The sequence below is a fragment of the Trachurus japonicus genome, chromosome 2, assembly GCF_045865225.1.
Source record: "Trachurus japonicus isolate A0001 chromosome 2, Traja_1.0".
Classification (NCBI taxonomy): Eukaryota; Metazoa; Chordata; class Actinopteri; order Carangiformes; family Carangidae; genus Trachurus; species Trachurus japonicus.
In genome coordinates, this window is record NC_140908.1 from 7,082,117 (window position 1) to 7,107,084 (window position 24,968).

Here is a 24,968-nt window from a genome sequence, read left to right on the forward strand (position 1 = left end):
GTAGTGTAACTGTGTCCAGGTAGCATAATCATAATGTTACTCTGCCAGTCACAACTTCACCGTCTAAATAATTTTTCCTTTCATGATTCATGTGGCTCTTAAATATATCAAGACAAAAATGAGCTACAATCTGACGTTGCCACATGAATTATGGGGATTTTGAGTTATTCCTGCCATCTTTACTGGAAATATATTAAAAAAATAAAAAATAAAAAAAGGACAAAAACAAATCTATTTATCTTAGCCCCTGGACAGTTGAAACTCTGGACATGTGAGCAGTGGCTGCTAATAGTTGGATCTAAGCCTAATTACTGCAGTGGATAAATCACAGAGAGAATTTACAAACTGCAGAACCAAGACTGTGATTGATTACACCATTTGAAAAATCAGGAGTATCAATTTTAATTTATGAGCCCGTTCAAATGTGCTCTTAAGAACAACCATGAAAGGCCAGTCCACTACTGGAAGAATCTGTACAGGGGCTACAGGGGTGGAGGGTGGGTGGGTGGGTGGGGGGGGTTGGTTTGTGAAATACTTGATGTGGAACCAGTGTTGAGCAATCTGTGTCAAAAGACTCTGTTTGCGTCTAACCACATAAAAACAGAAGTATGCAAAACAAATGGAGCACAACTCAGTTTTATCAAGGACACAGTGGCCGAAGAATATGAGCTGGCCTCATGCACACACACACACACTAACGCGTACACACACACGCAGTCAGAGTTAATGAAAAACATTTGCTTTGCTCTGCAGGAGTGGGTTTATTGAGAAAGACACAAACTAACCACATTCTTTTCTCTTATTTTATATACGTATGAGTGGATGAGTGAGTGAGGACGTGAGTGAGAGGAGGACTTATCTGCATTTAAATCTCCAGACTTACATGAGTTTGGAATGAGGAAGCATGAACCATGACTAAAGGAGAAATGTGCAAACGCTGCAACAGTGAGTCATTTTTTAAGTCAAAGTAAAACTGAGGAACATACAAACATTTATCCTAAGTTTTGGTCACATTTTTTGGTTATGTAATCAGCTGCATGCAAGTCATTTGGGATGGAAATTACCCCTGATGAATGACTAATAAGAACCTCTGCCAAATACATCTGCAGAGTTCACAGTTTCTGCAAAGTCCTGTGACTTTTTGGTGACACTGAGTAAAACACTGGACTACAAGAAAAGATTTTAAGTACTTTCAACAAAAAATAGCACTTTAATCCAGTTACAATATCATCCCAAAATGACCATAATTTAATGTCCTTTTCTGGCTTTTCTCTTGTGCCAACAACCTTGTGACAAGGTCCTCATCAGTGGATGGAGTTTGCTTGGTTGTCATGGAGACAGAGCTGTTGACATGACAGCTGAGAAGCTGTTATGTTTTTTCACACTTTTCTTGCTGCCTGAGATTTTGTTGTAGACATGGAAAGCACCAGAAAAGGCTAGTTAGTGGAGGTTTGTTTTGTCAAATACCATTTCTGTTGCTGTGCATGAACTTGTTTGATTTGCATGGGAACAATTGCCACAGCTTTTTGGTAACTAGACGTTCATGTGACAAGACAGGAATACCGAAAAAAAAAAACGGTCTCATTATTGGGGATGATGTGGAGAGTGAGGGGAGGAGAAAGGCGTACAGTACAGGACTGATGTAAGCATTGTTTTCCCCTAAAAACACTGAGTGAAGTTGAGTGGAGCTGTGTTTTATGGTCCTGTAGGAGGAGCCCATTGTCTCCTAAAATGGTGTTTAAACGGTCCCACTGTGACCATCGCACACGAACACACTCACATACACAATACACAATCCACAGAGCCTGTAGGAGAGGGAGGAAAGGCTGGAGAAGAGAAGGAGAGAGGAAAACAGCAGACCATAACATATGGATAGTACAGTTGTTCACCCACTACTGCATGTTAGAACATGATGAAGCTGTTGTTGAGGTGGTCCCTGCAAAGTGAGGCCTGACTTCGTTTCCCCTTCATCTGGCCATCACTTCTCATATCATCTTGAAATTGTTAAAACGACGCTGAAATGAGGCCGTCCATGATCATATATCAATTTCAAAGCATGCTCAGGATTTTCCACTGTTGAATTTGGCACGGCCTCTTTGTGTTGATATATCAAATCCTGGCTATTAAGGGTCGATTTAGAGAAGAAACAGCTTGGAGTTTGAGCGAGAGAAGTGACAAGGAGGAGTATTTATGGTGATTTAAATCTGCATTATGATTATTTTTCTAATTGGCCTCTGATACACCAGTTTTAAAAAAAAAACAATAACATCAAAATATATATCCTATGGGCTCAGGCTACTTATGTCACCCCCTAAAAATGCACACCTTAAGATTTCTAATATTTTACAGGGAATATATGAGGTCACTTTTGTAAGTTAAATGTGAGCTGCAAAATGTTAATGTTTACATCATTCAGCAGGAGGTGCAGTGCTGTCCATCTAAAGGCTGAATGCCTGAGTTGTGAAATCACTGCATGGAGTGGAAAGTATTCTGTTAAAGCGCTTTAAGACGGTCCAGTAAATGACAGAGAAGAATCTCGTAAGGTCTTCGATCTGTTTCATAAACACTTGCAAAATGGAAGTTGCGAGACTTGAGATCCAAGTATTTTCATGCATGTTGCATCACAATCACTAACTCACTCTTTGAGGATGCTGGATGAAAACTGTGGGCAAATGGTCAAGAATCACATAATAAATCACAATGACAGTTTGAGAGGTTATTCTGATTATGTAATCTAATATGTAATCTGTTACATGTCTCAATATAGCTGCTGAAAAAATGAATTGGCATTTTAATGCATGAAATGTCTCCTGTTCATAGATGGATAACCTAATTGATTACAGTAATGCTTCGATGAAGGGACAGGTTAAAAATAAAGAGCTATTGCAGTGTTAGCTTATTCCTTGTTGGTCAACTTTTAGTAGTGGTCCTATAGTAACTGAGTGTTTAGCCCTGCAGACACCACACAGCCTAGGAATATACAAATATTTCACTAAAAAGCCTTTAGTCTTGTTTCCACAATCTTCTTCAGGTCATGTTTTAAAAAAAAAACAGATGCTAGTCTCTGTCTGTTGTTAAATCAAACACAGCTGATCAAGTATGACACAAAAAAGAAAAAGATAAACAAGTTATGACAACGATACAGCAGATAAAGAACAAAAAAGACTTGTTCGCAATGGCCACCAAGTGTGCCTGCTTACTAGCCTGCGGTCTTTATCTCTTCTCTTTTTCAGCCGTTAAACTTTGACCTTGATTTCACAAGACAGACCAAAGAACAAGTGGCAGAGAGAGAGAAGGAGAGAAAGGGGAACGGGTAGTGGTGGTGGTCGGGGGTGGGATGCTAAAAAACTGGGCACACATAAACGAATTTACAGCAGGAGCAGCACAAAGCAGCTCTGGGGGATGACCTCAGAACTGGGGAATGTGTGTGTATGTGTGTGTGTGTGTGTGTGTGTGTGTGTGTGTGTGTGTGTGTGTGTGTGTGTGTGTGTGTGTGTGTGTGTGTGTGTGTGTGTGTGTGTAGAGGAGAGAGAGGGAGAGGGAGAGACAGTGCCAATGTGGGTTCACTGCTTTACTTGGGAGGTAAATAGAGAAATCACATAGATCCAAACTAACTTCATTTTGTCAAGGGTTTCAGACCACGGTCTCCCTCCAGCAATGGCCCCGAAAAGATGTTGTTGTTTTTTTCTTGAGAGGAACAAACAGACACAAACTCTTTCTCTCACACACACAATGTGACGACAGCGTGGGTCTGGATTCAATCTAGATGCTTCTATCAGCAGGCTCAACCCACTTGTCCTAAATCTCTACAGTCTGTCCTGAGGGCAAATAGACATGGAGGGAGGAAGGGAGCGAGGGGGCAGGTGAGGATGTAAGTAAAGAATTTTGGTGACTAGCCCAGTGTGGCTCTGTGGCGTCCATCTCCATAGCACCTCCAGTAGACCATGCTGAAAGCAACTGACAGGGCAGAACAGTGGAAATGCTGCAACCTAGGCTGCAGGCTAAAGGAGTTTCAAGGACTTCAAGCTTTAATGCAATATAGAAACACCCACCAGCTGTATTCTTAATGTGGAATATTTGGTTATATTATCCTAATGCTGCTCTTTGGTCTCTAACAAAGATCTCTGTGTTGAAGAACCTTGAATCCAGCAGGTTGTTCCTCAGTTCTCCGTCATATGAAGCTGAAACGTGCAGATTTGCACCAGACAAACTGTTGTGTTGGTGCTAGAAATATTGTACGTTGCTTTGTCTAATATGTTCCTTGGTTCCTCAGCCGTAATAACTGTGCATCAAAGGTGAATGTGTGATTGGTTCTCAAGCAGCCTACCATATAGGGCTTTGCATAATGAGGCACCACACAAATCTCAACTCAACATACTTGAATGACATGTCTCAACACAACAAATTCACAAACGCATGTAGAAATTGCCACATTGAAGGAACCAAATGAAGACATATGAAGCTTGCATGGAACGTCAAGGACAATAAAAGTACTTGGAACATTTAGTCAGATATTCATTATGACTAATCTCACATCATTATTTAGCAAGCTCTGCGTGCTTTCTTGATGTAGTTTGACTGTTGTCTGCCCATAGTCCATTTTGTTTCACTGAGCTCTCCAAACATGAGGAACCACTTGCCATCCCATCAGCATCATTGTCTCATACAAATGCTTTTGTTTCTTTTTTGGCGGTCGTTTCCTGGAGTTGGTTTGGCATTTGTTTGCCTGACCAGTGAAGAGAACTAAAGGGAAGTGCGAACCACATTTTCAAAAATGGATTTGAATATGTTACCACAAATACACCACATGAGGAAGCACTTTCACAATAACAGTCCTTTTATTAGAGTACAGATGAAGCATTTATTGATATATTCAGTCAATTTTCCGAGCATTGACCCTTTTACAGTTACATCATGCCTCTTTATAACAGCATTGATGACTCTGTCACCTGAAAATGGGGTGACCACTCACTCTAGATTAAAGTTGCAAACGTAAATATGTCCATGCATGTCTCCAGTAGAAATGGTCATGCACCTTCAGTCCCACAGAAAGACAGCCATATCTTAATATCAATATAATCTGACTGTGGACAGGTCTGCGTGCTGACATTGTCTGCCCACAAGATAAATGGAATCCAGTACCAGCATGTGTTTCTCAGACTTTCAGTGTGTGTGTGTGTGTGTGTGTGTGTGTGTGTGTGCGCACATGTGCAGGTGTTATTCATGTCAGCGCATACCTCACTAAGCCTGTGTGTTTTCATCACCCGACTTTTAGTGACGTCACCTCCACCCGAGGAAGAAAAGAGATCAGGTCTTTGTTAGTGAAGTCAGTCTTTCCACTCATCTGTGTGTATGTTTATCTGTGTCTGTCTCTGTGCTCATGTAAATATCTGCTGATCTGACCTTCCACCCCTCTGCCCATCTATCCATCTTTCTGCCTGCTGCTCTGTCAGCTTGTTTGTCTGACTGCTCGGCTGGCAGCTTTGGTCCCTCTGTCAATCCCTGGCTGATGCTGGGTTGGTATTTCATTAGGGCCCAAAAGGCGTGCAATACGGTGTCTGTTGTTTTGGTGCTTGATCTGAAATGGTCCGTTGTTTGTGTGTGTGTGTGTGTGTGTAGCATTAGGTTTGACATAATGATAAGAGTGATTTTGATAATCAGAAAGGTGGTGTGGTACTTTGCTGACGTCTCTCTTTTTCTGTTATTGTTGCATTTCTATGACAATTGCCATAAAAACAACAGGGATCTCCGTAGCAATAATAAACAAAACAAACTAAATAAATGTAGCAATTTCCAAAGATTTAGTCATTCAACTTGTGTTTTTCAAATAGGGCCACTGACCCTCATGCAGCTAAATATTTAATTCCTAAATTGTAATAAACAGACAGACCTAGAGACACACTGACGCCACTGTCTCTTATTGAAAAAACTGAGAAAAGTGTGATTTGAATGTTTTAGCTGACTGATGCTCCATTTAAAACCAGAGTCCAAGCTGCAAATGAAGACTATGACAGAGTAAAACTGGAGGGAAGTCAAGAATATACAGTAGAATTGTATTCAAAATAGTATAATTTGTCTTTAGTTGTGGGTATTTGATCCTACTGTGTGTGTGTTTGTGTGTCACCATTACTATAGACGTAATGAGCAATGTCATTGTTCATATAGAGCTCACGTGCATGGCAGTCTGTTACCTACGTGGGACTGAGCGGTCTTGTTGCCTCTATAATAAAATCTGTTTTTCACATACAGATACCTTGTCCTCTCAGCTCTGGCTCCTCAACATTAATGCGTGCACATGCACACACACACACACACACACACACACACACACACACACACACTGTCCTCCACCTCCCACGCCTCCTTAGTGTTTTCTGCCACAACAGTTGCCATGGTGTCTCAGCTTGCCAGCTGTGCTGGACAGCACAATAACAAGGAAGTGTGTATTTCTCTGATAGTGTGTGTATGCAGGTGTTTGCACGTGACAGATTATATTAAGCGCCAATGTGGTCTTATGGTTGATTTTAAACCGAGCAATGATCCTATAAAAAAACATCATTCTGCCTGTTAGTGTTTCGAATAAAAGCCACTGCCATTCTGAATTATTTTCACCTCAATCTAAACTGTTGAGAAAACACTACAAAATAATGTGGGATGAAAATGTCTCTGTTTTTTTAATGCTGTGTGATGCATTTGCTGGAAGCAGGAAAGAAGCAAATAGTCCTTACTTGTTGCCATAGCACCACAGTAAAAGAGTCTAAAGGGAGAGTGATGTGAAATCAATGTTCTCATAAGCTTCCATTCGGGACACAAAGTCACAGGAGTGTTCTTCGATATATTAAAACAATTAAAATTAAAAATAACCCCCCACTTGAGTTATTAAGTCTAGACATGAGACTGCTCATGTTCTCATCAAACAACAGAACAAAAATAAACTCTGCAGCAAAATGTGCTTTAAAGAAAAAAAAGAGTGCAAACTTAATTTAGTGTCTGATCCACATAACACAGTGAAACATGCCGTAGCTCACACTGATTTTCTCTTTCATGCAAACCCAACAAAACACTGAGGCATTCCTGCAGATTCACAGTCCTCTTTAATGGGAGGTGACAGCACTTAAAACCCCATCTCCACGGCTGCTATAATACGTCAAGTGATCCAGACTCTGAAAAACAACAACAACACACCCCTCTCCACTTTGTCTCCTCTCTTTTGTCGCTGACACAGTTCTGCCTGACATGGAAGACTAGAGCTGCTCTTGAGTAAACTAAAGGAGCAGCCGTAGAGGAGTCTCTGCCGTGAGCAAATCTCCAGAGACGCCTGAGTGAAGGGTTTGGAATAGCTTGAATAATAGAATAAAATGTCCACTGAGTGATGTGACGTGAGTGTGTTGGCTCGGCTTGGTTCAGCTGTAGAAAAGCATCTCTCTCTGCACATTTATCCAAACACTTTGAGTGCCTTTTGTGTGTGTGAATGAGATATTAATGACCATTCCAGGACATTTTGAAGACTCTTTTAATGATTAGTGTTTGACTCTGAGACTCTCAGAGTTTTCCAAGTCAACAATGTTGACCCACACTTGATTAACAACTGGGCAATGAGGGTTAAATGTCCCTCAGGGGCCCCACAAGCTTTAGCTTCATGCGTGTCAATTGCTTTTTGATAATTTAGTTAACTAAAGTACATATCAAGTCAGATAAGGTTACATTTTATCACCTCTATGATTTTAGTTTGTATGACGGACTATTATTTCTTTGTTGGAAGTCCTCACTGGTCGCTTGGCAACTAGCCAGAGCTGAATAATAGTCCGGCACCTAACCCTTTGTAAAACAAACTTTTCTTTTTACTTTGGCTTTCAGGTGTTTTGCTGTGTACCTTCCACAGTTACCAGCTGTTTCCCCTTATTCCCATGCTTTGTGCTAAGCTAAGCTAACCGTGTGCTGCCTGTAGCCTGTAGCCATTTACAGTAATTCAGCCATGATCTGAACCCCTAGAGAGTTGAGTATACAACAAACAAGGGTATGTTATCTTGAATGACGGATGGCCCCTCTCAGTATTTCTGGACTGGTTTACCTTGGCCTGGGCTGAGCTGAGTTTGCTTTTTAAATTGGTGGCATGGTTACTGGAGTGGAACTGTTTCCCACTACTGTTAACATAGTAAGAGGTCATTTATTTTTATTTCCTCTCCATTGATTTATTCATTTATTTTTATATAGTATTTCTGTTGGAGCGGCTCTAATCCCATTGGGGGCCTCCTGCCACAGACAGTCACTCATCTATTATGGACACAGACTGCACGTACACACAGGGTGATGGGTGAGTGTGTCCAGTCACCTGCTTGCATGTTAATGAGTTTACTGAGTGTTGTCGGCGCTTTGCTCTAATTGCATGTTTGTTTATGCAAATGCAGTTTAAATAAATCCATAAAAAGCACCATGTACAGAGGCGGTAATGTGGAAAATATGGAAGCGGGAGGCAGAGTGTAACATACATGGCTTGAATTGCCCTTGTTTTTTATGATAATCAGCTCATCCTGGCAACACTTTCACTTGTTTTCAATGCAAATCAACTCGTCTCATGAATTTTCAGTTGTCAGGTGTTTCCCAGACAAGTGCAGGACACAGATCTCTCAACTTACAATAATGGAGCTGTGAGAAAGTGCCTTTAAAAATAAGGAATTATTCACAAGTGCAAGATCTGAGGGTTTGGTTGGATGGACATGTTTCCCTCAACTGCCGCCTCTCTTCTTCTTCCTTCTCCCTGGAGTCATATCTCTTTCTCTGCCCCACCTTTTCTTTTCTCTCTTTGTATTTTAACTCATCTCTCTTTCTTCTGTGTCTTCAGTGGTTGTGTTTTTTGGTACAGTCTGTCCCGGCTTTCACCCCACTTCACCCCATCTCTTGTGTCAATTGCTCTTTTTCACTTGCAGGAGGGGAACACAATATATTTTAACATTTGAGAACAGGAGTTTTTAAGGAATACTGTTCATGTAAATACATTATTTAGGAAAATCCACAATCTTCACTCATTCTCTGTCTGTTGTTGGGAACTCACTTGAACCCTCACACACATACAAAACAAGCACAGTGACAGTGCTTGGACATCCCCTTCATCTGTGTTTATGAGTGTGTGCATGTATTTGGATTCCCTGGGTGTTTTTACAATATTCATTTTTTCCTAGCGCTCATGTATGTACTCAGTATGTGCATGTAAAGAACTGTACACTGCAGTATGTTTAAATAGCTGTATACACAGTCTGTGTGTGCAGTTTCTACAGTATGTCAGTCACCTGGCCCAGAGCATATCAAACCTTTATCAAAGTCAAGCTGAGCAGCCTCAATTCTTCTCAGCTCATGGTCTAAATATTTAGTCTGCAGTATAAACACACCGGCCTTCGAGGAATGCTCTGTTCACAAATGGCACCAATGCTTTTATCCTTGTGTGGCTATAAGTCTGGCTGATTTGTTGATTAAATTGGTAGAATCCATATGAAAAATAGACCGGGAGCTGCTTTTCTGCTTCTACAGCAGCGGTGGACTCTCTACAGGTGGCTGTCGCTGCACATTGCACAAACCTAAAGAGGATAAGATCTGTCTGGTTTTGGCTTCACAGAAAATACTTGACAATTGGATCAATCCATCTTTGGTTCTGGTCCTCTTCATGAGATTCGTTGACAGTAACAAAAATCTTCCTCCATCAAGTTGACCTACCAGCCATCCTCCCCCAAGAAAAAAAAACATCCACAATCCCACTGTTCTTTTATAGTATCAAGGTTTTCTCCACATTATTCTTGCAATGCTTTGGTATGCCCCACTTGTAAATTGTTCAGCTGCTTCAACAATTTGTCCTAACAGAACTCTTCCAGTAGAACTTGTCCACAGTTAGTTTAAACATTTACTTTTTCTGATTTGGACTTGACCACTGAAACATCTAAATTTGGAGAAGCAGGATAAACTTAAGAATTTTGCGAGCATACACACACACAGAGACACTTAAGCACACAAAGGTTTTCTGTTTGAGGAGGGTTTTAATTTCTCAGACAGTATTGTGTGGTTTAACCTGAGCTTCACCAGGCAAACTGTGTTCGTGTGTGTCCCTCTGTGTGCGTTGCAGGCGGAGGTGTAGAATTAGAAGAAGAGAGTGAAAGAAAGACATGAGGTGGGGGTTGTGAGATCCATCCCATCCCTCTTTCTTTCCCTGGAATGCAGCTGGAATCCAAGCTTGACTCCCCTCTAGGCCCCGCCCACACTCCCACCACCTCATATCATGCTACACACTACTTCATGTGTGTGTGTGTGTGTGTATATATATGTATATACACATATGTGTGTGAGTATGAGTATATTCAAAGTAGAACAACTCTCACAAACTAGGCCTGTAGGTGAAAACTATTTTTTCTAAATAGAATTACAAATGACCGAAGCTGTGTCAGGCTCCAGATGCTTTTTTTCCATTCCTTTAATATGCGGGTTAGTTGCTGATAGATTGTGCAAAGTCCCGTAGCTGATATTGATCTGAATCTGATTCTCTGTAACCGTTTCATCCTGCAGCATATTTACACATGAGCTGTTTAGATTCGGCTGTGCTTGGAATACATTTCATCAATCTTCCAGTGAACCCATGATATGCATTTGGACAGTGTGGAAATTCCTCACTACATCATCCCTAATTTCTTAATTTCCTCTATGTAGTTCAATATTGGTCATGATAGCTGAGATCTTTGTTGCATTTGCTGAAACTCCCCAACCATAGGAGGGAAAGTAATAATGTTGAGGTGATTTTATGTCCCATTAAAAATGACAAAGTTTGAGATATGTGGATAATATGTGCTGAGACACACAGACGCTGCATATTTTGCACAGAAGTCACTGCTGAAGTTGCTGCTGAGTAACTCCAGAATATAAATGCACCCTTTAAGTGCCCCTCTCAATCACTGCTACATGTAAAATAATGCAGCCATAACGTCAGGTAAGGTGTGACGGATGTTTAAAGTGGATGACGTTTTTCACCTTTCCATGACTTTATTGCTATTTTCAAATCTATTTATTATTTCAGTTAATGTTCCTTGTATCTGTTTTTTTCCATTGCCGAGAACTTGCACTAACTGCGTCAGAGCCTTTGAACATATAAACTATCTCTTAATGCTTACGTTTGAAAGGGATGCTTTCTTTGTTCTCACTCCTACAGCCAGGGTCAGTGCCGTGTTTACATCACTGAGGTGTTGCCGTGGCAACAGACAGAACCTCACAGTCAGAAAGAGGAGAGTCTGCAGAGTTGGACTTAGAAATCATAGAAAAATTATAAAGCAAAATAGCATCAGAATGGATGCTGTTTCCCTCTGATGCACAGAAATGATTAGGGGTTGATCTGAATGTGAACCATCTCAATTCTTAGTAACCCATTAAAAAGTTAAATATGTTGTCTCACAAAAACAAAATTTTAACATTTCTGATTCCTAATTTATGCTGCAGTTGAAATATATAAAAAATGCATGCAGGGAGTAACTCTGATGAGATGTGAGTTTGATAAGCAGAGACATGAAAACTTAACTTCCCTATATGAAAGTCGGCATTTGGAAAGTAGCACACATTCAGATACAGTACAACTCTTGAATCTTGAATTATGTCCAAAAAAATGTCATTATGTCTTGATAGCATAGTGACCCATTGGCCTGGCACAGAATCTGGTCTGTCAACAGAGACTTTCCACACTTAAAATAGAAAATCTTGACATATTTAAATGCAGTGCAGTAATGATGACAGGATGGGACTAAGGCCATTGCAAAAACTTCACACAGAGAAGCAGAGCTGTAGTAAATAAGCCTAATCTGTTTATTCCACATTTGGTATCACCAAACAACATAATGTTGGCTCAATGTTACACACCGTTACTGTACAAAAAGATCCCTTTGAAATAGTTTAGAAACACTGAGCTAACATGTCTAACAGTATCAGCCTCAAAAATCCAGTATCAGACTGTGGAGAGCACAGTGGAGAAATGCAGCTACAGTACGTCATCCCAGCATCCCTCATTCTTGTGAAGATTCCCAGTGAAATCCTGTAAACACAGTCAATGAACCGGACTTAAACATCTATTTTGTGTTGTTATGATTGTCTCGGCATGTTGGCTTTTTCAGTCCACTCTCAACAGAGAGCAAAATGGAAAGATTTGCATTCAAGCACATCTGCACATACACACACACACACACACACACACACTGTATGACTGCGGTAAGTCATTTCAGAGCCTATTAAATCTCCATTAACACACAGCCTCCCTGCTAGCCTGAGCTAATCCAACCCAGGTGTGTGTGTGTTTGTGAATGTTTTTTTCTTTGTTTTAACTCCATCCCTCCACTGCCACCTCACTCTCCTGACCTCTTTCTTTCTTTCCCTCAACATTCTCTCCATCTTTCACCCTCTTCATATCTCAACATTTCTTATCACAGTTCCAACAGCATCTCTGTTTCCCACGCTCTCCCTCCCGTCAACCTGGCAACAACAAACCCCCTCCAATTAGGTCAAATTAAGGCAAATTGCAGCTCTCGGCGGGGAACCAGACTGACACACCTCACTGTTACTGTAATCTTGTTAAGCACAGTCATCTCTATAGTCACCTACAGCCTGCAAAAGACAGTCGATTCCTCCCCCTTTAAATCGATTGGCCTCCCGTCGTCAGCCTGGGGTAAGTGTGTCCCATATGCTAATTGACCCCTGGGCTGCTGCATCAATCTGCCCCCAACACCTCCTATCTCTTTATCTTTATTTAAAATGTCTGAGGGTGAGAGGCAGAAACAGACAGAATGACATGAGAAGACAAAGCATCTGCTTTCTATTTGTCTGAGTGCCTGAATAATGAGGCTGAGAGATGATGCGCTGTGACAACAGGATTATAAAATAGGCAGAGATGAACTGAATAGAGGCGGAGGGTAGACAGATGAAGGGAAAAAATGATGTCTTTATTGGGGATATAAAAGTGACACACATTGCTTGTCTCCTACTGCTCTGGTAAACCACCTCTGCTTCTGTTTTATTGTAAACAAACTGCTGTTTCTTCTGCTGGAAGTGTAAAATGCATCACTTCCTGCACCAGTGGAATTTTTCCAGGAAAGATGTACTTTAAGCCAGGTGTTTAGAAAGGTAAAACCCTTCCTGAGCTGGCGTTAGGCTGAAGTTCTCATGTGCTACAGCAAGCTACAGCAGCAACTGTCCTTATAAAGTAGCAAACAGAGCTTTTTATTTAGTAGAAAATATATAAATAGATGTTAGCCTCGTAATTGCATTGTTTAATCATCATCTTAAGTCCAAGTCCAACCTATTTCCCCCATTCCAAATCCAAATACCAGGCCAACAGCACTAGAGTTTGAATCTTGTGGGGGACTACTGGACCTCTAAAACTAATATCTCATGCACACACACACACTCACAAACTCCCAAATACACACACACACACGTGAATATTCTGGGAAGGTACTCTGCAGGAGAGAATATGATCTCTGCTGCTTGGAAGTGACGCTGTTCTCTATGAAAGCAGTACAAACACACATTGTTATGTTTGTGAGTGAGTAAGTGTGTGGGTGTGTGTGTCTATGTGTGTGTGGATATGTGGGTGTTGGTGACAGTACAAACAAGTCCACTCCACTGGAGATCCCTTATGAGAATACTTTGCAAGTGTGTAATAATAACACAGGACCATTTACCAGAAGGTTTGAATGTCTTTAACAGTAAAGAGGGAAGACTGTTTGGGACAATCAATGTAATTCAATTGTAGAAGCACTCTGCAGCCCACAACGGGTCTAGTGAGGTGTACAGTATATGTAAATATTTGAGATCTAACATATTGTGAGCCTGTAAAACAGCCATATAAAGTTAACACATTTCAGGAGCTAGCTTCAGACCGTTGGATTTGTCTCCCTGTCCAATGCATTTTAAACAGTTTTATTTGGCCCCTGCGCTGTGAAATATGTCCTGACTGCAGCTGGTATCAGCTATTGTTATGTTTTTGTAAGATACTTATGACATGAAGAGGCCGAAGAGACAGATGTGCGCAGCTGTGACTGGCCACAACGCAGCCCACCCACATTTTTACTGTGATTCATCATTTGTGTTTGTGTGTGTGTATGTGTGAGTCCAGATGCTGCTGAACGTTCCCAAACTCCAGCCACCTCCTGGAAGGGTTATTAAAGGCTCAATGCTGCCCTCTGTTGACTAAAATAGCTCTTTACATTTGCTGCATTTAACTGCATTTTAAAAAGCCCCAGCTCATTTACAGAAAATCCCTACTAGACAATTAAAAAAAACAACAACTTCTTGACCAAACATGGCACTGGTAACTGTTTAATAATACTGATCAATAACTGGCTACTGCAATCTTTAAAGGGATAGTTCAACATTTTGGCAAATTGGCCCATTGCCATAATCCCTATAGTCATAGCAGTAGGTTCGTTACCTTTAATTGTCGGTGTAAGCTATTTTTAGAACGGCGGAGTGGAACAGCAGCCTGCTCAGGGCTATGCTATGGAGGCTAAGGGAATTTCTTGGTTTCCCTCATCAAACTCATCAAATACACAATCCAACAACTCCAAAACGCTTTTGTGGACAAGTTGTGACCTGCACAATCACCACGCTATGAGATAATAACGGAACGTTACGAGACGGAGCTGTTTTAGAGGTAAATTCATGCAAAACCGCTGATGCGCGTTGCATTCAGGGACAGTTTTTCAGCAAGCAGACTCTGTATTTACCCTGTGTTTACCTTGAAAACGGCTCCATCTCGTAACGTTCCATTATTACCTCATAGTATGGTGATTATGCAGGTCACAACTTGTCCACAAAAGCGTTTTGGAGTTTTTGGATTTTGTATTTGATGAGTTTGAGGGAAACCAAGAAATTCCTTTAGCCTCCATAGCGTAGCTCTGAACAGCTCACGGCTCTGCTCCGCCATTCTAAAAATAGCTTGCACCGACAATTAAAGGTAACGAACCTACTGCTATGACTATAGCGATTATGGCAATGGGCCAATTTGCCAAAATGTTGAACTATCCCTTTAAGGTTGGATCTGACAGAGTAAACAGCCCACTGATGATTTAAAGGAAACTTCAAAGAGTCCAGCTCAGAATGTCAGTAGTTAAATACGACAGAAGTCAATAGTTAAGGTTATAGAGCCTAAATAAACGTGGCTGCTTTGTTGTATTAAAATAATCTACTATTACTGTACTTAGACTTTTTATTTTTGTTTATTTGTTTATTTATTTTGTAGAAATGTGTTTCTTGTTTCATGATTTTTGGCATGCAGCATTTTTTTCTTCTTTTAATATGATTTTTATACGGCATGTGCAGCATTAAGGAGAAGTACAGGGAAAATGGGGGAAGATGGAGAGAAGAGACTTGTGATGATGTCATAGGGAAAGAAACAGACAGAAAGGAGATAGTTTAAATACAAATGTCCACTAGATGGCATAATCACAATCTGATCCTAATGCTCCGTCTGCGTTCTCATTCTCATACTTTTCTGATAAACTCATGCTTCAGAGTTGTTTGTGTACATTCCTGTTTTCCTCTGACTTAAAACCAACACACATCACAGTCTTACTGCAGGAATATACAGGAGCTGCATGAACCTCACACACTCACACGTGCAACCAATACACCTCTCCCTGCTTCTGCGTCTGCCTCTGGAACCTGAGTGTGTCAACCCATTCCTTCGCTGAGCTATTTTTCTATTTATAGCGCAGAGCCCCGGCTGTGTCTAAAATGCCTGCTGTGTTTTGCTTCCTTACTGTGACAGATTTGGTTGGGGAGTTGGAGGGGAGCGGGTCCTCCGGTTTAAATCACTTTGCTCTTCAGGACCTGTTGTCACGTGTCTGTCACAGTCTGATTCTATGCTAAACAGATGTTCAGATCCTGCTGAATTCATTAGTATGTGTAGACCATCACTACACTTCTGATCCTATGTGCAGCTCACTGCCCCTGCATCAGCTAGTGTTGATGTTGTGATCTGTTACACAGCCAAGTTACATGTCAGAGATGTTATGGATATGCTCCCAGGAGACATTTCCAACTGAACCCAGTAAGTGTTGGCCAATTGGAGCCCAGATAGTGGGGACTCCTGCCAGAAGAGAGAGCCCAGATAAGACACTGGGAAGGAGATGGCTTTCTATGAAGTGGGCTCAGTGTGTGTGTGTGTATGTGTGTATCAAAGGGGACAGTAACACTTCAATTCAAAGGTGATTCCCTGTGTCCCTCGTCCTGTCCTCCCTCCTCCTCCTCCTCCTCCTCCTCCTCCTCTTCCTTGCTGACTGAAAATTATTTTTAGAGCTGCAATCAAAACTGCTGCAGGGAAATAAAGTTTGAGCGACACGGTTTGTTTGAGCATCAGCTCTCCTTATCAAAACAATAGTTATTAATTACCAATAAATCAATAAGAAGAAAATGTTGTTAATTATTTGAATAATCACGCTAAACTACACTTGCTGGTTACAGCTTCTCAGATTAGAGGATTATCAGCTTTTCTCTGTCTTATTTTACTGTAAACTGATTATCTGTGGGTTTTGAAATCAACCTGAACCAAAAAATTAGGCAACTGGGGCTTTAACACCTTGTAATGGGTTCTCAGCGGATTACATGGAAATGACACACAGTATAATGAACACTCTCCTGAGGGTAGCAAGAGAGGGAAACTCATTTGATGTAAAATATTCACATGCATTTTTAATTGCCTTCTATGTTTATATGTTGTACAGTTAGCATAAATGGATTTTGGTAGTTTTGGCCTGAAGAAAGAACCAGACTAAAGGTGAGGAAGGTCATCAGAAACACTATGATTTATGCTCTGAGGTCCAGGAACATTCAAAACTAACTCGGACGGAAAATGAGGTTAGGGAGGAAAAATATGTGGAAACTACATAAACAATGGTCCATAAAAAGAGAAGTTTTACACAGCAGCTTGAAAGATGACACTCATTTAGCTGCCCTCAGCTCCTCAGGCAGGTCAGTTCAAAGCAGCCTTCATGAGAACAAATGACTGCATGCTTCGTGTACTCTTTGGACGGGCAAAGCTGGACCTGTCCAACAAACTCTCCGGCTTTGATCCTAGCTCGACTCTTGATTCTTCGGAGGTTGTGTAGTCTCTTAGCATAAAGAAAGGGATTTGGCATTTCAAATGAGAAAGAGAATTATAGGCATGGTGTCTATAAAAAAGAGTCAATATATGTGAAGGATGGACAGGAGTGAGCGTCTGTGAAGAAACACGAAACCAAGCAGAGGAGGAGGAGAGGAAGTTTGGGGGTCACTCAGTCAGTAGCCACCCCTCTTTCAGTAGGAGCCCCAGGCCCTCGGCATGAAGCTCTGACCTGGAATTCCAAATAAATAATTCCTTAAACCTCCCCACAGAGCAACACACACACACACACACACACACATAAAGGATGGGGGCTGCACCAAGCCAAATGCACAACTTCTCCAAAACCATGGCTTATTTAAAATAGCTTCCCAAGCATTTGAAGGTATATTTGATCAGGAGACACTTGATCGGTCAGTGAGGTAAAATCACACACATATACATACACACACACACACACACATGCAGAAAAGCCCACACACTGACAGGTATTAATTCTCAAAGCTTAGCTCTCAGAGTAGCCTAAATCCTGTATGTGTGAACAGGAACATTCAGTTAATCCTCACTAAATACAGCATGAAACAGTTTTACTCAGTAATAAATAGGCATGCAAAGGGAGGCACGACACTGAGGTCAGCCGCTCTGAAGCATGTAGAAGTAATTAATATACACAGGATGGAGACAGACAGAGTGACTGAGCTGGCATCCTGGGTAAATCATGCAAGAATTCACTGTGTAAAATGTAGTAGAACCAACAAAAAAAACAAGTGCAAGGTCATCATACATCTGTGAGGGTAAGCAAGATGTCCTCGCCTGAACTCAGAGGGAACAATTTCACAAAGCAACGCTCAGATAAAAACCCACAGGCTGATAAAATCAAAAACAAAATTGGATTTTATTCCTTTGGGCTCATATTATAGCAAAGAGACAGGATATGAACATGTAACATCCTCTTGATTTTCCTTATAAAGATAGTTGCACACACACACACACACACTGGTAAAAACACAGTCACACTCAACATACATCCATAATCCTGAGAAACTCTTTACTAATATCTTTAATATCACACCAGCTGCAGGGCCTGAACCAAACCTTTTTAGAGCCATGGGTACATTTTGATTTGGGGCCCCCACCACCTAAGCACTGACATTACTCCTTTTATTAGTTGTACTAGTAATGCTATGATGAAGGTTGCATGGACCGATTCAACCAGTAGTATTTATTAGCCTGTTAACACAACATTACATTTTTGTGTAATCACTAGTGGCATAATATTTTATATCACAAAAAGAAGTGCTCATGGGGGCCCACTTCATTTGGCTATGCCTGGGGCCCGCTCTGACCAGTTGTTAACAAGCCCACAGAGAGCTTCAGTTACATTCTTCTTTATTGTTTTTTTATGCACAATAAAAACATGCATTAACCAATCCTTGCAAAATAAGTCACTTTAGAACCAAAGTTAAAAAAAACAACAACAAACTTTTTAAATAGCTCTGTGAACTGAACCATTTTTTTCAGTGCCTATATTTACGTTACTTGTCCAACATTAGATAAAGAGTGGGTGTGTTTTGAGATGTTGTGAAACCTTTTCACCCAGTGTGAGTATCGTATCACCAGCAATTACACTGATTGAGAAGGATGCATAAATGGGAAGTTGTAAACTTAGCACACCATGGCTTATGTGAGGGGATCTTATCCATGCTTTCCCTCTGGCCCATGACAAACCACATTAGAGGGAACATTAGTGGACACAGGGGTCACTGTAATACACACAGACAAATACACAAGGGGATGGACATTTTTGCCTCCAAGACTCCAAAGTGCACAATTAGATCATCCACCCACTGCCTTCAGATTCACTCCCACACACATGAAAACATATTCATGCACACTAAAAGTAACTCTACACTGCAGCCTTCTCACTGGAGGAGAGGTTTAATCGGCAACAGACAGAGAGATTTTGGCTGCGGAAATTAATGTTTACTTTTCAGCCGTCTCTATTTCAAGCTGCTCTCTTTTCCTTCATTGTTGAGAAAACATCCCAAAGGAGATGTGAGATTGCTAAAGCAAAACACTGCCAAACAAAACCCGCTGTTTCATATGGTTCTTCTCAACAGAATATCATGCAAACTTGTCAAAAATTTGCCCTGCAAGGTACTACGTTTCCGTACACCAATGAGAGATGGCTTAGAATATTTTTCACACACATGCAGTGTGTTGCGGTCTCCTTCAGACACTAGTGACATCTCATTGGAATCAAATGTTGATGTCATATCCTCTTTGCCTCTAAACTTCATTTCATACAGTGCACTCTGCTGTCAGTTTGTCTGATTACTTCAAGACACAATGGGATATCAGAAATTGGCCATTCGTGAAAAGTCAGCATTAAATGTTTTTCTCTTTAGAGATGAATGATACAGACATATTGATGAGAAATTAAAGAAAAGCCAATTTAGTCTGTTTGTAAGGTGTTGGGCCACCACTTGTTGACAGAACAGCTTCAATGTTCAATTGACAACATTGATTTCCCCCTCATTCTGGGATTTGATGTTGAGGGTGATTAACACCGACAGTCTTGATTGTCAGAACTTGGATACTGTAGCTGTATAACTAGCCTCGTGTTACGGGCAGCTATCAGTGGGTGAAATCCAAAACTGTGCTATAGCCTACTGTAAACCTAAACCTATTATATGCTGTATGTTTCCACTGTGGGACTCATCGCTGCAACCTCTCGTATTGAGTACTATATAAATCCAAACATAACATGGGAGTGAAACAGAAGCTTCAAATGGTCTTGAGAGGTTAAATTAGTGCTATAATTCATAATCATCATATCAAAAAATAATACTAAGATCATTTAGAGACAATAATGTGCTTCTGTTTTGTTTGCATTTGAACCTAACATCTGCAAAAAAAAATATGATAATGGTCTTGAATAGCTTTACAAAAAAATTTGGACCAACATTATAATAAAGTTAAGCAATGGCATGTTGGTAAAATGCCTCTCTCTATATATATAGTATATATATAAAATGTTTCTATTGAGGGTATATAGGTCACTCCCATTGAAAGCAGACAATAGCATGGTCAGCATAGCTGGTCTGTGAGTGGGTTGTTTGCCACATGAAAATAACCAGGCCCATTAAACTTAATAAGGACCATAATCAAACTACAAACCCCTTACAGACCCATGTACACAAATCCAGAGCTGCTCCCAGGAGGAGGAACTGAACAAGAACATGTGGCCATGAGCAGCAGTGTTCCGCAGCAAGAAACGACAGGTTCAATGTTTCTGAAGGACATCTTAGCACGCTCTATTAAAACTGTTGATTTAGCAGGAAATGGCTTGAAAGTTGAATCAGTCATGCAGAAGTAAAAGAAAGAAAGAAAAAGAAAACCCACCTCCAAATAATAAACACTGACTGCAGCCCTTCAACTGGACAAAGCCAGACAAGTGACAACCATGAACAGGTTCAAATCAGTAACTACTGCTGAACGCCAGGAACATTCACCTGTGTTCCATCACAGTTTCAGTGTTTTGACAGAGGCTCTTGCAACAGCGTGATGACATCCTATATTCAACTCCTTGATCTACATCATGGTCCACTTGCTCTGTGCTCTTTCTACAGTGATACTGTGAAAAAAAAAAAAAACTGTGAATCTTGGCTGAACTGTATTGTATTTACTTTCAGTGTGCATTTTGGTGTGAGCATTCCACAGATGTCGAACCATCACAGTCTGTGTCCTCCAACACCGTCTCCTCACTCTGAGAGAACGTAGGGAGGAAATCAGGGAGGAAAGGCAGAATGGATCACAGCTCAGTTCACAAGTTCACACTTCTCTGTTTCCTAAAACATGTCCAAAAGAAAATATAGAGAAACAGGCTTCTTGCATAACTGCATTTTACACATACACTGTCAGCTGCTGATAAAGTGATTTGTGTATGTTTTTATGTTTTGTGTTAGGTTTGATTTTCTGGAGCTGATCAACGTATGGTTGGATTTGCCTCATTGCTGGGAGGCTGTGATTGTGAAAACCTGAGAGAGATCATGTTTTCTTGAAGTGCAACACCAGTAAGTACAAGTGTTTATAGCATATCTGCAGCTTGTTTTGTGCCAGTGACTGTTGCCTTGGTTTTAGGCTAAATCTGCATAGCTTGATGACCATGGGCAGGCTCAGAGTGCTGACAGCAAATGCATGATTGCTTTTAGCCGTGAGTCTGGAATACCAGAGGGGTTGTGCACGGTACAATCCAAACACCCCCCAAATCCTTCCAAACTGTTAACAAAAACGAAAAGATGCTAAATCTGTTCTCCTGCTTTGATTAGAGGCTCAATTTCATCCCAGTGCTCAACTAAAGGTATTTGTTATTATTATTATAAACATTTCAATGTGAACCACTCTGGATAAAAGGGAAAAAAGCGCAACTTGTATGGTTCACAGCATAAACAATGGCAAACATGTGTAGCACTTGAACTGCTGCAGAAAGCATGGAGGCTGACCAAGGTTGCCTGATTCCGGGTAAATTAAACACCAGCTGCTTGAAAAAAGCGTTTTTTAACAACAGCAGTAAACTTGCAACACAAATAGTTTTTTTTTTCAAATGGATATTTCACAAACCATGCAGGGGGATTCTACTGAAATTATCACAGTAATGTTACACAGAAAAATCTACCCAGTAGCCAACAAACTGTCTGAAAGGGATTCAAGCAGCTATTGACAGTCCCAGTTAGAGGCTCACAAAGTCATCAGGATACATCCTCTAGAAACCATGAATGTGCAAAACTTCTTTGTGGCAGTCCATCCATAGTGTCAAGGTATTTTTAGGCTCAAGTCAAAATTGTGACCTATGGGGATTCATTCTCTGGGCTCTAGAATGTCTTAGCAAAATATGAAAGAGTTGTTTAGATATTTTAGTCTGACCCAAAGTGGTGGACCAACTGATTGCTCTACAGAGGCATGGTGCTAGTAAGACTAAAAAAACACGTACTGCATGATCCTAAGAAAGCAAACAGTTGACTGTTTCTCAAAGTGGGTTTCTCTAGTTCTTCTCTCAGTTCTTCTGAGTACTCCAATGTGGTTGACTGATGATACATTCAAGATAAATCAACAAGGGGGCATTTAGAGAGTGGTAACAAATGCATGCAAGGGAGTGTAATTCTAAATGTTAGTGTTTTAAATGAAGACACACATCAAGTAATGACGTTTCACTAAACAGTGAAGTTCTGTGTTTTTCCTTCACGCTGCATCCTTTTTCCAGAGAGATGTTGATTCAAAATGAAGTTTTTATGTCTCTAAAAATCACAAACAAGCCGATGTTTGTATTTCTAGCTGCTTTAGAATCCATGCAACAATTCTCAGAAGAGCACAATAGTACAAAATCACAATCTTTCAAGTTCCCAGATGTGAAAAACATGGTTCAGTTATATAATGAACAGAAAACATGGATTTCTATCATAGGTATCACTAAAACATCCAAAACAGACACTAAAAGCATCTCAGTAACCTTTAAATAGCATCGGTTTTTTTATTGACTTTACTAGATTGGATTATTTATGAGGCTGAGGAAAAACCTATGTGCTGTAATTTTAGTTTCTCCAGCTATCCCCTCTAAGATACACTATCAGAAGACAAGACTCTGACCTGAAAGAACCACTGCAAAATCACTTGAAATCATCTGGAATAGATCATTTAGTTCTTATTTTGCAGTAGTGGAAACAAGATTTTTTTTGTCAAGTCTACTTTGTAAAGTATTAGGGGTAAGTGGATCTAAAAATAGACGATTCTATGTCAACATTCTGGCGCCCCATAAACAACCAGCTTTAAATTAGACGGCCATTGTTTCCTCCACGAGTCTTTGTGCATGTGCGTCTGTGTATGTGTGTATATGCTTGAGTGATGTGTGAAAGACAGAAACAGTGTGTATAGTGAGGGCAGATTAAGATTTAAGCATACAGCTTTCCAGTAAAAACCTACGCTGCTGTTTTGCAAGACTAGAATGTTGATAAGACGTCTAACTTTAGGATCAATCACTTCACAAGAGGAGCGGCTTCCAGTCACTCAGCCCTCCTACTGTAATAACACACAGCTCCATTTCTGATGATTTTTCTGCGTCATGGTTCTTTCAACATCAACAACCTGGCCACGGAAAGACAAAAAAAAAAGCTATTAAGCAATCACGGCCAATAAAACTGTCATGTGTTGCTTTTTGTGTAAACCATTACATCTCCACTCTGTCTCTCTCTGCTGCACTTCTCCCTCCTTAAAAAGGCATAGCACGAGACATCTCCGCACAGGTTGCTCTACACACACCCTCTGCAGAACTCACTTCACAACTTAAAAGTGAACAGGAGTCTGGACTTGCACCCATATTTCAAATCTGTGTTTTGACAATAATTTCTTTACTTACAATAATGAACCTGGGAGCAAAATGTATTCTTAAATGAGTTGGAAACTATATCTAAATTGCATCACATGCTTCTCCATGATATGAATTATCATTCATTTAAAGAGACACTATTGCATTGTGGGAAATGTAGCAACTAATGTTTTTGTGGTTTGACCCATACGGAGAACTAAAAGTCAGGATACCGCGACCTCTGCTGCTTTGATCAGCCTCTCTCACTCTCACTCTCTTTTTAGAAAATAGTATAGAATAGAATAGAAACTGTATTTGTCTGACACTAAAGGGTGACAGAAATGTATCTTTGAAGGGGCTCAACATCATTTTTACACACACACACTCACACACAAGACATACAAAAAAACCTGAATACTAAATCATTTCAACCCCATCTTTTAGTCAGAGTGAAATCATCATTAGATGGTAATGTAGCTGGAGACTGGGACAATTTTTCTTGCAATAAAAAATAGCAAAAAGATTATGTACTGTAAACTGAACAATTTTAAAAGAAGTAGCCCGGAGTGGAAACAAGGCATGTGCACAAGGCACTGGAAAGTATCAAAATGTCAGTATCAGGTGTCAATCATATTTTCAGAAATGGAAAACACACATTCCCTGTGTTGACAAATGTAAACTGGACATGAGTGAACACTTGTTGCTTTGCTGTCAGACACTTCTTTTCTTTCCCTCATCACATCTGACAGACAGAGTGTGCTCCTGACTGGCTCCTGTTCATAACTGAACATGCATGTTCAATTTGCATTTGCAAAGAAAAGTTACATTGCAGCTAAATCAGTCTGCCACGTTGAGTGCATAACTAATGTAAAGTTTACACTCCATTTCAGGGTTTTACTTCACACCCTAAAGTGTGTGAAACATCCCAGAGGACGAGCAACACATCTTGGCTCGGTATTTTTACAAACACCCTGAGGTGTAATAAGTCAGTGCTCCACATTGTACTAATGACTCCAAACTGATGGCCTCATGTTATCCTCAGTGGGCCGTGGCAGGAGAGGAGGGGAGGGAGCGAGCGGCATGGAAAATAGAGCCACAGTGATGGGAAACTCTGCAGAACGAGAGCTTCTCAACAACTCTGAGTTCAAGAGAAGAAGGAAATGTGTTGATGTGTGTGTGTGTGTGTGTGTGTGTGTGTGTGTGTGTGAGAAAGAAGTACAGAGGCGCAGAGCAGCAGAGAGAGTCAAGCTGGAGCTGTTCTTTGTGATAGGAAATGATGGGAGAGCTGTTTGAGGGCTGCTGGGTTTGACCCTGTGACCGTGAGAACCCATGTGTCCATAAGACCTTCACATCAGCACACACACACACACATGCACGCTCTTGCACATGGACACAGATACAGTTGTGAAACAAGACAAGCAAAACACATGTCATCCAAGGCGGAGAAAGAGAGAGTGGGTCCAGAAAACAAGCTGGAAAATTATCATACCT

General features: G+C 40.7%; 1 protein-coding gene across 2 annotated transcripts in view; it reads right to left on the bottom strand.

Annotated features, from left to right (window-relative positions):
• LOC146990690 (rho GTPase-activating protein 6-like) overlaps window positions 1-24,968 on the bottom strand; it is a 64,101-nt gene that overhangs the window by 36,972 nt on the left and 2,161 nt on the right. The window lies entirely within an intron of this gene.